The sequence below is a fragment of the Eulemur rufifrons genome, chromosome 15 (assembly GCF_041146395.1).
Source record: "Eulemur rufifrons isolate Redbay chromosome 15, OSU_ERuf_1, whole genome shotgun sequence".
NCBI lineage: Eukaryota > Metazoa > Chordata > Mammalia > Primates > Lemuridae > Eulemur > Eulemur rufifrons.
In genome coordinates, this window is record NC_090997.1 from 44,751,427 (window position 1) to 44,769,353 (window position 17,927).

Sequence of the window (17,927 nt, forward strand, 5' to 3'; positions counted from 1 at the left end):
CCTTTGGACCAAAAGGCAGAAAACCTGTAAATACTATAATGCTCAGGACCAACCTAGGTCAACATTTACTAAATTAAAATGGAAGAAAACCCAAGCCATAAAGACTTCTCCAAAAATCTATCCACTGTAAAGTAACATCCTTGAGTTATTAATTGCCAGCCTATATTGGTTGCTTAAAAATTAAAACTTGGAAAGCAGTTTTCAGTAAATTAATTTCAGTACTCTTCTCAAGCAAGCTTTAGGTAGATGTGTTTATATTAACCGGTCTGGGATTACCTCATGGTAAAAGCAGCAATGAATTTACAATTGCATAATGCACTATACGTTCCCTGGTGTTTAACTTCTGGATACTGCCAAACTACCGCAATTCATACCAATCCACTGTCAAAGGTCTGGAAGCAATGACTACCAGTGTATTAAGGTATTTAGGTAAAAACTACCATGTACTAAGGTATTTAGTGTGAGGCACTTTAAAAATGTTAATATTTAATTTTCACAATGACTTTCGAAAGTAACCATTATTGCCTCCAATTTATGGAAAGGGAAACTGAGGCTCAGGGAAATTAAATGACTTTCCCAGGGCACACAGGTATTATAGAAAGCAACAGAACCAGAATTCAGAATATTCCAAGGTACAGGCAGACAGATGCCCAAGAGAAACGTAGGGAGTTTTAGGATCGCATAGACAATAATAGCAGCCAAGGGCATACTGAGCACGTTATGCATGTAGACACCTTCATTTTCACAGCAATCTTTTAGGGTAGGAGCCAGTAATGTAGAAGTAACATTTAAAGGTGGAGAGACTCAAGTACAGACAGGTTAAGTCACGTTCTCAAGGTCGTGCAGGTGATTAGAGGCAGAGCCCATTTCACACCTGGAGGGTGTGGCTCTGAGCCCATGCTCTTAGCCATTGTTTTGTTCAGCCTGGAAGTAAAGGCCTCGGTGCTTCCTTTGTGGACTCTGCAAGTATGTCTACGTGAGGTCTATGATGAGGGCGGGAAGAACGTGGTCTGTCCTCTATATCACACATCATTTTTGTTTCATCTAGAGGTAAAAGGAAATTATAGCTACTGGCTGTTGGATCTGATTTACTGGACTTATCCAGTAAGGGGATACCAACTGAAACTATCTTTTGAAGGGACCTACTTCGTGCCTGCGGTTAAGTGTGTCCCCTCTGTCATCAGTGACAAGGTTAGGAATATGAAAAAAGAGCAGGCAATTTATTTTTTGGTTTGGAAAAGGAACCTAACTTCTCAGTCTTCAACCCGATTGGAAGAAATTAAATTATCCATGTTTTTAGAATTTTCCTTGTTCATACTCCAGCCCCTGCTCCCACCCAGTCCCAATCAATAGCTTCCCTAGGGTTTTTAAAGTAATTTAGATGCTTCTGCAAAGGGAAGAGTTAGAGATCTTGTTACCGTCCTGATCCTTGACCTCTGGGAGGATTCCCTGCTGGCCAGAGAACCCCCCCCCCCCTTCCCACAGCCACAGTGCTCATCACCCCTCGTGTCATGAGGGTGATCACAGGGATCTTACCGGGACAGACTAACCTGATCCCAGTCCCTCATTGGCCACTCATAGCTTTTGATCAGCACCAAAAAATTTGAGGGTCGGGGGAGGACATCTTGTTTCAGTTCTCTTGTTCTCACTCAGCTCTACTTTCACCTTGATTCGATCACCTCAGCCCATAGTTCTTTCTAGCTTGAATGTCTCCCAGATAACATACCCTTGAGAATTAAAGTTCAAAATGGATGGATAAGTTTCCAGCAGAAAGGGCTGATGGTGGGGTACAAATGATACCTCACTGATATTTCTAGTATCCTAGTCATCTCATTATTCTACAGGGCTCTCAGCAGTCTCTTGTTTCTATGGCACTGATAAGGATGATCCTGATGGGTTAAAAGAGAAATGAGGGAAAATATAGCAGTGACCATTTATTGAGTCTCTACCATGTATCAGATACGATACTGGGCTCCTTACTATACATCTTGTCTTACTGAAATCTCACGGCCACCTTGGAAGCTACCTATTATTACCCCCATTTTGGAAATGAGGAAACTGAGACTGGGAGAAGTAAGATCACTTGCTGAGGATCACAAACTTGTTTGCCTGGGAAGCCAGCAGCACATCCGCTTGATTTAGTGGCCACATAAACATTGAATAGTTGTCAAGGATGCATTGCTTTCAAAATACATTGGAACTGTAGCAGGGCAATTCTGAATTACTGTACAGAGCTCTAACCCTTCCACTGGACGTGGGCTGGGAGCAAAGAATCAAGGGGCACAAACTAGACACCCTTCCCTGCCTGCACCTGACGAACTCTCCCAAGGCCAAGCCCCAGGGATGAATGTGTGGAGGGGCACACCCTGCAGCTCCCTCCCACCACTCCAGTGTCAAGGACAGACCCCCTTGGGGTTCTGGAGAGAGATCAATTGTCCTGTAACAAAATGAGAGGCGAGTGAAAATTGAAAGTGGGGTATATTTTTGAAAGCTCAGTGGAATCTTTACTCCAAGGTTTTCCAGTGAAACTAGACTGAGAATGAGATTAAATCAGGCTATTCTCAAAAAGATTCCCTGAGGCCGGCACAGTGGCTCACACCTGTAATATCAGCACTTTGCAAGGCCCTGGTGGGAGGATCACTTGAGGTCAGGATTTCAAGACCAGCCTGAGCAATATAGTGAGACCCCCGTCTCTACAAAAACTAAAAAATTTTAGCCAGGTGTGGTGGTGCTCACCTGTAGTCCCAGCTACTCAGGAGGCTAAGGCAGGAGGATCACTTGAGTCCAGAAGTTTCAGGTTGCAGTGAGTTATGGTGATGCCACTACACTCTAGCCAGGTGAGACCCTGTCTCAATAACAATAAAATAAAAAAGATTCCCCAAGAGAACAAATTTTTAGCATAACTTGACTTAAGAGAACACTAACAGCTCTCCTGGCACCATTTACTTTGAGTACAGTACCTAGAAAAGCCATTATAGACCTTATATACTATCCCCATATGAATTACTAAAATTGTAAACATTTTGGAGAGTTGTTTTAAAGAGAGCTTAAAGAAGTGCATTTTTCTTGGCTATCTTGCACACTAACTGTACAGTATGATTGCACACAGTTCTCGTAGTTTCTGGTAATTAGGAAGCTGTGTTAATTCCTGGAGGCCATCTAAACTCTAAGAAATTACTGCTGTTTGATTTTCTAGAAGTTATACTACCAAGAAATGAACGTCCTCTCTAGAGAAAGAAAGACCTGTGTGCTGGGAAAGAGATGTGTAGATCCCTCAGATGGATGGAGCAGTCCCCCTCCCAGTCTCAAAGCACTTGAGGTTGGGCTATTTAGTAATCACTGGACCTTTGTGTTACAAAGAAGTCACTCTGATGGTTTCTTTCTCTGTGATTCCATTTGACCTATTTAAAACTTGCATATTCTAGCTTTGGGGGCCTTATTTCCACTGACACCATGTAGACACTATTTGGCAAAACTTAGGTTCATTTACAGATCAGAGGATTTTGACATTCTCCTACCTCTGATAAACTCTTCTTTGTGCTTGGCTGAGATCACTCAGAAAAGGAAGGAAGAAAGAATTGCCATTGTTGTCTGCTAATAGTAAGCCAGGCAGCAGCTTAGCCTGTGTCATCAGCTGCTGCCTTACAGCCACTAGATCACAAAATTCAGATACTTCGAAGTTGGGTATTCTGCCTAACTCCATTTTCTGCCACCCCATTTGAAAACTGCAGAATCATTCAGTACATTTCTAACTGATTTCAAAATGCAGGATTGAAAATAATTCTTTTTATTCTAGTTAGTTCCAAATTGAAACACTTCAATATTGAGTTGAATACAATTAAAAGTATCCCTTAATACAGAGCAACTACATGTAAGGTTTTAAATTTTGCATCTTTAGACATAAAAGAGAAGACAGCATAGTTCCTACTTACTGAATGCTTCATGCCAGGCACTGGCTTTGTACATATTGTCTGCAATTCTGTCAACAATCCTTGGAGGTCAGAATTAATTATTCTCACTTTACACATGAGGAAACTCTAATTTATCAAGATTAATTTACCTAGGGTCACACAGCTAGAAAATGATGGATTGTATCCCCTAATGTCCTACTGTACTTCTACCTCTATATTATTCTGCGATACATCATAAAAGCTAACATTTATTATATGCTTCAATGTACAAAGCACTGTAAGTATTTACAATGTATTATTTTAACTCATTTAATCCTTGCAACAACTATATGACATGAGTACAATTTTAACCCCTGTTTTACAGATAAAGAATCTGAGGCACAAAGACACTGAATGTTTTTCCTCGAGTCCACTAAGTTGGTAAGTAGTGAAGGCAGAATTCAAGCCCATCTGTCTGCCTTGGTCCTAACCACATATGCTATTTCCTGTTTATCATAGGAACTTTCCACCTTACCTGCTTTGAGTGTCTATTTCTCATGATTGGACTTTAAGACTATATAGGACTTCCTCTGCTGAGGACCCAAACTGAACCCTAAGGCCAGGCAGCTGTGCAAGTATTTCTCATCCCCTCACCCCAATTCAGTGTCTCCAAGCAGGGATATTTGTATCATTTGCCCATTTTAAGGAATATGATTTAATTACATAATAGAATTAGCTATAGATACCTCTGTGGTTATAGCTCTTGATTGGATTAAGTTGTGGCTTTTAATTCTGTGTTATAGCTGTTAATTAGATGTATGAGATATTAATCATTGATTTTGTTTATTCAACATGCATCAGGAAGCAATCTACTATATGTTAGATACTGTGTTAGATGCTTGAGTTCTTGGTACATGAAATAGGCAGTAGCTCTTACAATTAGAGAACCCAGCTAAGTGTATACAAAGACAGTGAATACATTTGTTGTAATATGTTTGAGGACTGGAGAAGTAACAATAACGGACATATAACTCCATTTCAAAATTGATATAAGGCTATACTGGGGGGTGGGGTTTTTTGTTTGTTTGTTTGTTTTGAGACAGGGTCTCTCAGGCTGGAGTGCACTGGCATAATCATAGCTCACAGCAACCTCGAACTCCTGGGTTCACGTGATCCTCCTGCCTCAGGCTCCTGAGTAGCTGGAAATACAGGTAAGCGCCACCACTCCCAGCTAATTTTTCTTTTTTTAAATTTTTTGTAGAGACAGGGTCTCACTATGTTGCCCAGGCTGGATGGTGGGTAACACTTAACCGTCAGTAACCTATCATAACCAATATTCTTGCTCAGTGCCAAATTCTCTCCACATTAGTGAAGAAATGGCTTGATTCAAAATTTGGTTTCAGCATGCAAAGTGGATGCTACAATGTCAAGAACAAATTTTCCTAGTTCTCACATGGTTTGTTCTCCTCAAGATTGTCAGAAGGCCAAGAGAATGGTTGTTTCCCCTATTGGTTCAGGTCAACAGGTTCATACCCTGGGAAAATACTATCTCTGAGTTTTCTGGAGTACAAAGACAATTCCGGACTCTTTGGGAGAGGCCTGGAGAGACATAAAAGAAAATTCTGCAATTTCTATCACCAGTTTGAGAAAGCCCAAGTGGGTCAAGGTCTGCCTAGAAATATGATATTTTGTTTTGCATTTTATTTCTTAATTTCTGGATAATTAATAAGTAATTTAGTATCCTTTACTTACAAATGAAAAATGAGAGAAATAAAAGAGGTGATTATTGAAAGAATTAACTGAAAATAAAGATGTCCTTTTGTATTAATACAATGTCTGTAGGCTCCTTGGATCAGTTAACAAAAGACAATCATTTGCATACCATCATCATGATTTTCACCATATTTAAGAACCCATTTTGTATTGCTTGCCATGTGACCCAGAAGTTGTATTCCTAGTGCTTAAGAGAACTTAAGACGTATGTCCACACAAGGATTTGGACTCAAATGCTCATAGCAGCCTTATTTATAATTGCCCCAAATTGGAAATAGCCCAAATAATTGGTGAATAGATAAACAAATTGTGGCATACCCATACAATGGAATATTCCTCAGCAATAAAGGAATAACTATTGATACATGCAACAACAAAATCAATCTCAAAAGCATTATGTAAAATTAAAAATTCATTCTCAAAAGACTACTACAATGTGATTTAATTTATAGGAAATTTTTGAAGATGTGAAACTCTCCTAAAAGGAGACTGATGGTTGCCCAGAGCCAGGGAGCATAGAGGGAAGGGGTCAACTGTGAAGGGGCATGGGGAAATTTTCCAGATGCAGCTAATTGTGCCCTTAATACTGGTAAATTTTATCTTATGTATATTATACCTAATAAAAATGATTTTTAAAATTATTCATAATTGCCCCATCTAGGAAGAAATCTTTCAAATGCTCCCATTCTATCTCTTCATTTGTGCATATTAACTGTATAGTGGTCTGGGATCAGGCTGCTTAGGCGTGAATCTTGGTCTATCAGTTGGTAAACATCTGGCTTTGAACAAATGGCTTATTAAGGCTCAGGTTTCCTCATCTACAAAATGAGTACAGTTGTACTTGGCCCACAGGGTCGTGGTGAGGATTCAATAGAATGCTTAGCATTGTACCTGAGACAAAGAAAATACAAATGATTCTTGACTTCTGATGGTTCAACTTAAAAATTTTCAAGCAATATGCATTCGGTAGAAACCACACTTTGAGTACTCATGCAACCATTCTGTTTTTCACTTTCGGTGTAGTATTCAATATGTTACTTAATATATGCAACACTTTATTATAAATAGGCTTTGCATTAGATGATTTTGCCCAACTGTAGGCTAATGTAATTGTTCTGAGCACACTTAAGGTAGGCTAGCTAAGGTATAATGTTTGGTAGGTTAGGTGTATTAAATGCATTTTCAACTTATGATGGATTTATTGGGATGTAACCCCATCATAAGCCAAGAAGCATCTGTCCTCCAAATGTTACTATTTTTCATTTCCACAAAAATGAGACTATAAGACATATGGTTCTGCATAGAGATCCTACAGGCATTCTAATTTTTTAAATGCGCCAATTTTATATATTGGTTTCTTCAGTCTTTTATGTATTCATGTATATGTGTGAATTATAGTTTATCTATAGTTTATAAGCTTTAAAATACATTTAGTCAATGGTGGGCAGAACTTTTAATTTAGCTTTAAGAAAATAATTTTATAAAATGCCTGCTGACATTTACTGCAAGAGTTCTTTTACTCAACTCCTTTTTTCTCTTTTGCCCTGGGGGTATATTTATTGACTACAGATGTTAAGCACATTGCTAAGGAATGGAAAGCTGCAAGATAGAGTATGCCCTTCATCTGTGTGGTTGCATAGAAACCAGTCATTTGTCTAAATCTTAAAGACCTCAAGTGGAAAATATACTTACAAATTTAAAGGTTAGCATCACAAACTACAGTTTGAATTGAAATGACTGAAAAATTGTTTCAAGATTATAAGACTTCTGTCTAAAAGAAGTTAATGAAAGGTGTCTCCTGGTAAGTCTCTTATAATTATGATTTTGAACAAACCACTTTAAATTATGCTATAGCATGAAATAATAAGGAAAAATAAATAAATAGAAGGACATCAGGATTGCTGAGGCACAGAACCCAGAACAACACCCCAGTCCAGTGATGGAGGTGAAACTAAGCTAGCAGCTGCAGCCAGAAGTCCAGAAAGAATTAACTCAGAGACAAAAGAGAAAAAGACTGTTTTTCAGTGATTAAAATATGCTCAAGGCAATAGCTAAGATTGGAGCTGAAGAATATGAATGTAATAGGAGCCCACAAAACACCACAGGGTTGTTGTTGCTGTTGTTGTTGGTCTTGGTCTTGACCTTGGTTTGGGTACTGGTATTGTTTGAGAAGTAATAGACAAGTTGATTTTAAACGTCAGGTGAAAAAATAAGCTGCAAGAATATCTAGAAAAATTCTGACAATAAATGCCATGCTGGAGCACTAGCTTTTTCACTATAGACCAATAGAAACTGAAACAGTAGTCCTGGGGCACAAGTAGACACAAGAATCAATGATACGGAATAGAATTTCTAGAAACAGACACAAATGCATTTATGCGTTTATCAAATTAGTGTATAACAAAGATGGCTGCTGTGCTTTGAATGTGTCCCCCAAATTTTATGTATTGGAAACTTAATCCCCAATGTAGTAGTATTGAAAGGTGGGGCCTTTACAAGGTGATTGGATCATGAGGGCTATGCCCTCATGAATGGATTAATCCATTCATGGATTAGTGGATTAATGGGTTATCTCGGAAGTGGACTGGTGGCTTTATAAGAAGAGCAAGAGACCTCAGCCAGCACGTTAGCACACTCAGCCCCCTCACCACGTGATATCCTGCACCCCTCGGGACTATTCAGAGAATCCCGAGCAGCAAGAAGGCTCTCAACAGATTCGGGCTCTCAATATTGGACTTCTCAGCCTCTAGAACTGTAAAAATGAATTCCTTTTCTTTGTAAATTACCCAATTTCAGTTATTCTGTTACAAGCAACAGAAAACAAACTAATACAATGGCATTTCAAATAGTAGAAAAAACATGACTTAATTAAAGGTATGGGACAACTCAAGAGTTACTGAAGGCAGAAATTATTGAATCCTCTCTCACAATACATCAAAATATATTCTAGGTGGATCACAGTTTACAAGTAAAATGAAACTACGAAAGTATGAGAAGAAGCATAGCCACACACCGTTGGAAACACTTCATGGAGTAACTGTGTGGTTTGGCTTTCCTCACAGGACTATTTGTTAGATCTGTGTGAAGGAACTACAAGACAGTCGCTAAAAGTATGAAAGACCTAATAATTTGTTTTTACTTTAGGCAATGGCATATCCCACTGATCTGAACTATTCTTGAGTGTGATGGCTTTAGGAACTAAGATGATTTGAACTCCTTCATTTTTTTGAGAGCGTGTCAAATTGAGAACCAGCCAGACTCATCTACTCTAAAAATGACCCTAAAGTAACTTGCTTGAAGAAATTAGATCCCAAAGATTATTGGTGGGAAATTTGTTAAGTTTGGTGGGAAATTTGTTAAGAAGCCAAAAGAATTGTGGCAAGTAACTTGTGGGGTGATAGGACAGCTGTAGATTGAGGATCTGTTCTATTAAAAAGAGCTGTCTTGAAGATTTATCTTTGAGGGACTAAGGTTACCTTGATGGACAGTGGAAAGAATCACATGTAAAATTACTTGAATGAATATTTGTTGACTTTAAATTTTTAAAAAAATCATGAGAAGAAGCCATGTCAGAATTTTTAAATACATCAAATTGAGTAAGGCCTGTTTTTAACACAAAACTCAGAGAGGAAAAGTATTAATAAAAAGTTGATAAATTCAATTTCATAAAAATTTTTTTATTGTTAGGTCAAAAACCATAAATTTTAGTAAAATGTTGCTGTAAAAAAGAACTCAATAACAAAACAGAAAAATGGATAGGCAAATGGCCAAAAAACATGAAAAAATGCTCAACATCACTAATCATCAGGGAAATGCAAATTAAAACCACAATAAGATACCTCCTTACTTCTGTAAGAATTGCCATCATTAAAAAGTCAAAAAACAATAGATGCTGGTGTGGACACAGAGCAAAAGGAACACTTATGCACTGTTGGTGGGATTGCAAATTAGTACAACCTCTGTGGAAAACAGTATGGATATTCCTCAAAGAAATAAATGTAGATGTACCATTTGACCTACGAATCCCACTAATGGGTATCTACCCAAAGGAAAATAAGTCTTTTTATCAAAAAGACACCTGCACTCAAATGTTTATCACAGTACAATTCACAATTGCAAAGATGTAGAATCAGCCTAAATGCCCATCAATTCATGAGTGGATTAAGAAAATGTGATATATATATTCCATGGAGTACTACTCAGCCATAAAAAAGAACGAAATAATGTCTTTTGCAGAAACCTGGATGGAACTGGAGACTATTATCCTAAGTGAAGTATCTCAGGAATGGAAAAACAAACATCACATGTACTCTCTAATAACTGGGAGGTAATTGATAGGCACACATGGGCACAAAAAGATGTAAAGGTCATTGGAAATCAAGAGTGTGTGGGTGGAGGTGAGGGGTAAAAACTTACCTGTTGGGTACAATGAACACTATTCTGGTGATAGGCACAGCAAAAGCCCTAACTAAAACATTATACAAAGTATCCATGTAACAAAAACATTTGTACCCCTTTAATATTTTGAAATTTTAAAAAAACAGAAAAATGAAAGGAAAAAAACCATAGGCAAAGTCAAAAGACAAGCCGCAAACCAGAGAAAAAACTACACTGAGAAGTCATTTTTTATCTATCAATCTGGCAAAAATAATAAAATTATAAGACTGTTAATGAGAGTATGAAAAACAAATACTCTCATACATTGCTGGAGGGAACATAAATTAGTACAAGCTCTATGGAATTCAATTTGGCAATATCTATTAAAATTAATAAGTATACATCTTTTGAACCAGCAATTCCACTTCTGGGAATTTATCCTACAGATATTCTTACATATGAAAAATAACATATGGACCAGATTGTCATTATGGTGTTATTTGTAAAAAACGAAAGACTAGAAACAATCTAAATAGAACTGGTTATGTAAGTTGTGATATAGCTTTCTAATGAAATAATATGCTTCCATTAAAAAAAAAAGAATGAGGGAAAAATGTATGTGTGCTATGGTTTAGATGTGGTCTCTCTCTGCCAAAACTGATGTTGAAATTTGACCACTAATGTGGCAGTGTTGGGAGGTGGGGCCCAGTGTGAGGTGTTTGGGTCAGAGGGTAGGATCCCTCAGGAATAGATTAGTGCCCTCCCATGGGGCTAAGTTTTCCTTCTCCCAAGAATGGAGTTTCCCATCAGAATGGATTATTAAAAAGAGTCTGTCCCTCATTTTCTCTCTTGCTTCCTCTCATGCCATTTGATCTCTTTGAACATGCCTACTCTTCTTCCACTTTCTGTCATAAGTTGAAGCCCCATGAGGCCCTCACCTGATGCAGCTGCCCAATCTTGAAATTTCTAGCCATCAGAACTGTGAGCCAAATGAATCTCTTTTCTTTATAAATTATCCAGCCTCAGGTGCTCTGTTATTGCAACACTAAATGGACTAAGACAATGTGCTAATAAGAAATTTCCAAGATTTTCAAGATATATCTGTTGAATCAATATATCGTTAAGTGAAAAGTCAAGATGCAGAACAATATGCAGAGTATATTTATTCATTCACATATTCTCCAATGCCTTTGAGCATCTGCTGTGTCCGGCATCACACTAGACACTTGGGATATATTTATAGGTAAAATAGACAAACATCTCAACTGTAGTGGAGCTTACATTTTGCTAAGGGAGACAGCCAGTAAAGAACAAACATGACCATTATATAGTATATTAGAAACTGGCAAGTTCTACGGGTGAAAGAAAAAGTAGAGCGGGCTATGGGAGATCCGTGGGGTGGACGCCAGGAAGGCGTCATGTGCACTGTTGTATAGTGTGGTCAGGTTGGGCCTCAGAAGGTGAGGTCTGAACAAAGACTTGAAAGAGATGAGGGGGTTAGCCGAAAGACAATCTGAGAGAAGAGGGTTCCGGGCAGAGGGAAGGCCCGAAGGCAAAGATGGGTCTGGTGAGTGCACGGAGCAGCGGAAAGGCCAGCAGAGGGAGCCAGAAAGAGTAACCGGAAGACAGCCGGCAAGGAAGGCAATGGGAGGCGGATCCGTGCAGGGCCTTGAGAAGACTCGGATGTGTACTCTGAGTGAACGGGAACTATTGCAGGATTGTCATTTATGAGGTACAGTTTAAAAGGATCCCTCTAGTGCTGTGTGAAGAATAGACTGTGAGAGACCAGGTGGACGTAGAGAGGACAACGGGGAGGCAGTGGTCCCAGTGACAGCAGGGGAGCTGGGGAGCAGCAGCCAGGTTCTGGGAATGTTTCAAAGTCGTCAGCAGGCTTTCCTGACGGACTGGACGTGGAGCGTGCAAGAAAGAGAGGAGTCGAGGAGAGGTTGCTATTGACCGAATGGGAAAGCTGCAGGTGGAGCTTGTTTGGAGGGAGCAATCAGGAATTTGAAATACTTATTAGACGTCCAAATGATTGTCTAATCAATGCCATCTGGAGACGGTATTTAGAGCCATGTGTATGATGTGTGTTACTATTTATATAAACAAATTTGTATATTCATTTATATGTAAAATGTGTATATTTGGTTTTGTATATATGTATCCATGTACTTGTGTGTGTGTATATATGCATACATATATAATGCCTCTTTTCTAATCATATACACAAAAACTGGTCACTTTGGCTGCCTCTCAGGAGAGAACTGAGTAGCTGGGAATCAAGTGTGGAATGGAGCCTTATTTTTCCTTGTGTGTTAGTTTAAACCTTTAAAGTTTGAACCATATGAATATGTTACACTTTAAGATTAATATAATGTTTTAAAAAGAATAAAAATTGTACGCCACATTATAAAACTGCTACAGCTGTGCCTTAAAGTTCTTATTGTTCACATTTGTTTTAAATGCTGAGTAAAGGATAAACTGGTTCACTAATTCCAAAGACATTGATTTGAATACCTACCATATGTAAGATCCTGACATTTTTTAAAATTTTAACAAGGTGTGGTCTCGTCTTCAACATGATAATGTGTTGAATCAGAATGTAAATCTAAATCTGTCTTCTGGAACTAATTAGTTGCAAAAGTTACACCTTATTAGGATTAGCAAGCAGCTGATTTTATTAAGCACAGCAGCTGGGGCTTTTGAACACAGAGTAAGTAGTTATCTTCTGGCTATTTCTGACCCCAGAAAAAATTAAGAATTATTTTATGACCCAAAACTAAATTAAATATCTAGAGTTAAAAGTTGATTATATGTAGAAAAGAAAAATAGTACTTGATCTACCTCCTTTAAGTCTTGCTCAATACTTTCTGGGTTTAAGAATGTTTTTTGGTTTTTGGTTTTGTTTCTATTTTCTTGAAACAGGGTCTCACTCTGTCGCCCTGGCTAGAGTGCGACCTCAAACTCCTGGGCTCAAGCGGTCCTCCCACCTCGGCATCCCAGAATGCTAGGATTACAGGCATGAACCACCGTCCTGGCCCAAGAATGTTTTAATGTAGAAAACTACAGAGAATAACGTAAGAAACACCCATGGGCCATGACTCAGAGTTAACAAATGTCAACATTTGGTCATGTTTGCCTTACACATTTTAATAACACATACAAAATGTTATGGATACAATTTGGGTCTTTATTCTCCTTCTAGTCCCATTTTATTAATATTTGCTCCCTAGAGATAACCACTCTCCTGAAGATTGTGCATCCTTCCAGTTTTTACTTTACTACACCTTGTATCCATGAACGAGATATAAAATTTAAATAAATGCTATTATTTTGTACACATTATAAAAGTTAGGTGCAACTTGCCTTTTTTTACCTAACATTACATTTTGAGATCTATCCATGTTGATACGTGTCACCGTTTTATTTTCTACAGAAAAGTGAAATCATAGCAATTTTTATTTAGTTATTTTTCATAAAGAAACCATATATGAATTGGAATAGGATTGTTTGCTAAATGTCCTCAAATATAAAGACAATGCTCTCAAACTGTATGCCAAGCTGCCCCAGGGCACTGCGCAAACTCACAGGGGTGCAGCAGGATATTTTTAAATTTCAAGGGAAACACAGTGACATTCGTCAGATACCACGAAAACTGCTATTAAGTTGTTTAGGCCAATTAGGTACTCGCTTTGGCCTACATCGAGAACAGTTAGGTACTTCTCTTGGCCTATAGTTTCCATGAAAAAATTAATGAGACCCTAAGGGTGCTGGGAACTGAGAAAGTTTGAGAGCCTCCGCAAAAAGAATGAGAAATCTATGTGAATCTTTGTTCTCTATCGGACTCTACTAGTGCCTCAGAGAAACTGACCAGCCTCTCGAACCTGAAAGTACTTCATTAATTAAAACAGTGAGCGATGAAGGAATAGTTTGGCGTTGGAACTCTAAAAATCTGCCTAAGGTGAGCTTCCAAGTTACTTCAATTATATAATTTTTACCAAAAATGTCCCTTGCACTCTGATAAAACTTAAATATGCACCTGGCTATTTACCTATGCAAGGGGTAGGGCAAGAGGGGAGAGGGGCCAGGGAGGGCTTTGGGTGTTGAAAGGCTGCAGCTGAATAGGAGAAGGAAGACCTCAGGCATGTTTTTAAATGAATACTAGATCAACCTACTTTTACCCACAAGTGGTACTTCCGAAGATTTAACCTATGTTTCATCTCTTCTCAGAAACCAGGAACTCGGTTGAGGAATATTAATACCTGCTCTCATTTTTGCTTAAAAGGATAGCATCAGAGACCCTGATTTAGGAATGCTGTGTCACCTAGGTGACGAACAGAGAGAGGCTCTCTAAAAGAAAAAAATGTTTATTTGGAAACAGAGCATTGCAATGGAAATATGCATGCCATAGTAAACTGTGTGCATTCAGGGAGGTAAAGGAAGACAAAGGTTTTTAAAGGGAAACTGAGGAGGATTACATAATTTTTTTGGAAATAATTATCCTTGGCTACAAAGATTAATAACAAGAGTAATACCAGTCTGAGGTTGGACAGGCAGTTGCTGTGGCAGATGTCCTTTGAGAATGTATTTTTCTGTATGGTTTCGATGGTCTTTGTGCAAGGTTGTGGTTTTTGAAGAGTTTTTTGTGACAGTTTTTGTTATCAGGTATACAAGCATGAGAACCCTCCCTTCGTGGCTTTCTCCAACTCTATTTGTCAGAGTTTTCTTAACATCGTGACTCCATTTTGATTTGACAACTTTCACACTTGCGTTCATGCTTAGATGTCACTAAGGGTGCTACCAGGGACACTGAGGTTTTCTGCAAGAGAAAGTGATTGAGAAGACAGGAAAGGTGACAATGCCATTCTCCTTGATCTGCACATTTCTCTCCATAATCCTAGGGCTGAGGCCACCTAGCTTGTTTTGCTGGTTTCTATTTTACATAAATTCAATTTAGTATTTCTGTCACAATATAAATTTATTTCTATTTAAAGTATTTCAATTTCTTCCTATCAGAGAAATACCGTTTTATAAAAGGTCATAAGGAAAGGTTATAAAAATCTGTGGGCTGGGTGCAGTGATTCACACCAACACTTTGGGAGGCTGAGATAGAAGGATTGCTTGAGCCCAGGAATTTGAGACCAGCCTGGGCAACATAACAAGACCCCTATCTCTACAAAAAATTAAGAAAAGTAGCTGGGCATGGTGACGCACACCTGTAGTTCCAGCTACTCCAGAGGCTTAGACAGGAGGATCACTTCAGGGCCCATGTTTTTGAGGCTGCAGTGAGCTGTGATCATACCACTGTACTCTAGCCTGGGAGACAAAGTGAGACCCTGTCTCTAACTAAAAATAAATCTTTGAAAAGGAATATGAAAAAGTCTGGACTGGGGGAAATTTTTTGAAATTGAAAAGGAAGGAAATAATATTTAGGGGAAATAGCTTTTGAATTTTAACAAAATTACTTATGTTGCTAAGAAATCTGAACTGAAAATAAATTGCTTTTTTTCCCCTAAGTGATAGCTATCTTCCAAAGGGCCATCTGTGGTCCTTATGATGTCACCTTGCTAGAAACTTGAGGACATTAGTAGATCAGATGTCTTGATATAAGGCATTTGTAGCACCAATAACAATAACATTTTAAAATCAACGATTATGTAACCTATTCCTATTTTCTTTAGAAGAGGAGCTCATCTTAAAAGTACCTCTTTCAATTATAATTTCTGAAAATATTCTCCTTCAATTATAAATGGATTCAAATGTAATTTTTTTCATAACATAAATGTCACATTTTATGACTCATCACAGAAAAATAAACAAATTGGCATGTTTTCTGGATTACTGCAGTTTAAAAGTAAAGTCAGCCTTGAGGTCATGTAATAATTTTGTAAAGCCTGAAGCCATCTTAAAGGTCGACGTCAGATTCATAGTCATGTTTGCCTAGTCCTTACGTGATTGCAGAGCTTCGTGTATTTATGGCAGAGCTTTTCCATTTTGCCCAGAGCTGTGGTTTTAGGTAGAGAAACACCCAGCAGTGTTTGAACATCATGTCATATATGCTAAGGTAAAATGTGGCACTAAGTAAATTAACTCCTAAATAGAATGAAAACTTTTAAAACCCCATTTTTTCAGATTGTAGGGAATTTATGCTGAAGATGATATATTCAGTTATTCATTAAGCATTTGTGGAAAACCTACCATATGCAGTCATTTTGCCAGGTTTATGTTACTCACAGATATGTATCAGACAATAGCATGAGATGATGGGTTCATAAGCGATACCGATAATAAAACAATGCCAAATCTGGGGAGTGCCCCCATATAGGTATTAACAAAGGGCCGTGGGAGTTTAGAGAAATGTAATGGCTAGCTTTGGTCTGGGCATTGAAGGACCAGTCCAATTTCAATTGGCAGATTTGGCGTGAAGAAAGTAGGGTAACATAAGCAGAGAGAAATTTATGAGGAAATACACAGTTAGGAAAATGTAACCTAGTGTGGTACATAAAGGTGGATCGTGAGAAATAAAGCTGGAAAGAGAAGTTAGGGGTTAATATGGAGACTCTTCAACACCATGCTAGAAAATTAGGATGCACTTGCTAGGCAATAACACGACCATGAATATCTTCAAAATGGACCAGAGACAGATGTGCACAGTAAAATCAGAAAACAGAGAATTAAATCAACCAAGTGATACTCCAAATCCACAATGCAGGAAGCTCTTTTGTTCAGTCAAGAGACACTTGCCTATTAAGAAACGAAATAGGATGAAAGCTTTTTGCTGTTGTTAATCCATTGTTGTAAATTGGAACACTGTTTTCTAGTGGGATTTTGAGAGAACCTAAGGATTAACAAAATAACATGTGAAAGCTTTGCAAATGATAAAGTCCTTTTTATTTAATTTTTTCCTCTCAAGTAATGTACAACAGTTTATGTAAGTGGAAGGATAATAATATAACATCAAGGACATGGAACAGAAATGTTTTATCCATATAGAAACTAATAGTAAATACAGGTTGAGTACCCCTTATCCAAAATGCTTGTGACCACAAGTGTCAGATTTCAGATTTTTTTGGATTTTGGAATATTTGCATATATATGAGATACGTTGAGGATGGGATCCAAATCTAAACATGAAATTCACTTGTGTTTCATGTACAACTTATACACATAGCTTGAAGGTAATTTTATGCAATATTTTAAATTATTTTGTGCATGAAACCAAGTTGAAAGCAAAGATAACACTATCTCAGCCACACACTGGACAATCTGTGATTGTTCGGCATTATCGTCATTCCTGATTCTGAATTTATATGCTAGCCATAGATAAGCAATCATTTTCTTATTCTTATTCACACATAAGTACTCAGCAGTAAAAAATACGACATATGCATCTGACATGCTTGGAAAAGATATATCACAGCCGAAGGGGGCCGGGAGGGTTTTTCCCCTTGGGGATACTGAATAAACTGTGTTGTGCACTTACATTTTGACTGTGACCCTTCACATGAGGTCAGGTGTGGAATTTTCCACTTGCAACTTCATGTCATTGCTTAAAACTTTCAGATTTTGGAATATTTCAAATTTTGAATTTTCAAATTAGGAATATTCAACCTTTAACATCCTTCAGGCCAAAGAGAGAGATGAGGGAGGGTGGAGTAGGAAAGAGGGAAGACAGAAGGAGAAAGGGACATAGGGAAGAAAGGAAGGCAGATGGAGGGCAGCAGAGAGGGCTTATGAGACAGAGACACAGGGCTGGGCGATGCTTAGGTACACAGCTAGCAGGAAGCTTCCCAAAGGCCCTCATTTGTTCACTTCCCTCTCTGACAGTTGCCTCTCGTAGTCCATCACTGGCACACTCTCCAAAGTTTTGAGCTGAATACTGCTTGC

At 38.2% G+C, this 17,927-nt stretch overlaps 1 non-coding gene across 1 annotated transcript; it reads left to right on the forward strand.

Moving 5' to 3' along the window:
* The first annotated feature begins 8,656 nt into the window (after nucleotides 1–8,656).
* LOC138396198 (small nucleolar RNA SNORA18) lies at nucleotides 8,657–8,766 on the forward strand. Its single transcript, XR_011235663.1, has one exon. It is a non-coding gene; the product is annotated as a small nucleolar RNA SNORA18 (small nucleolar RNA).
* The last annotated feature ends 9,161 nt before the right edge of the window (nucleotides 8,767–17,927 follow it).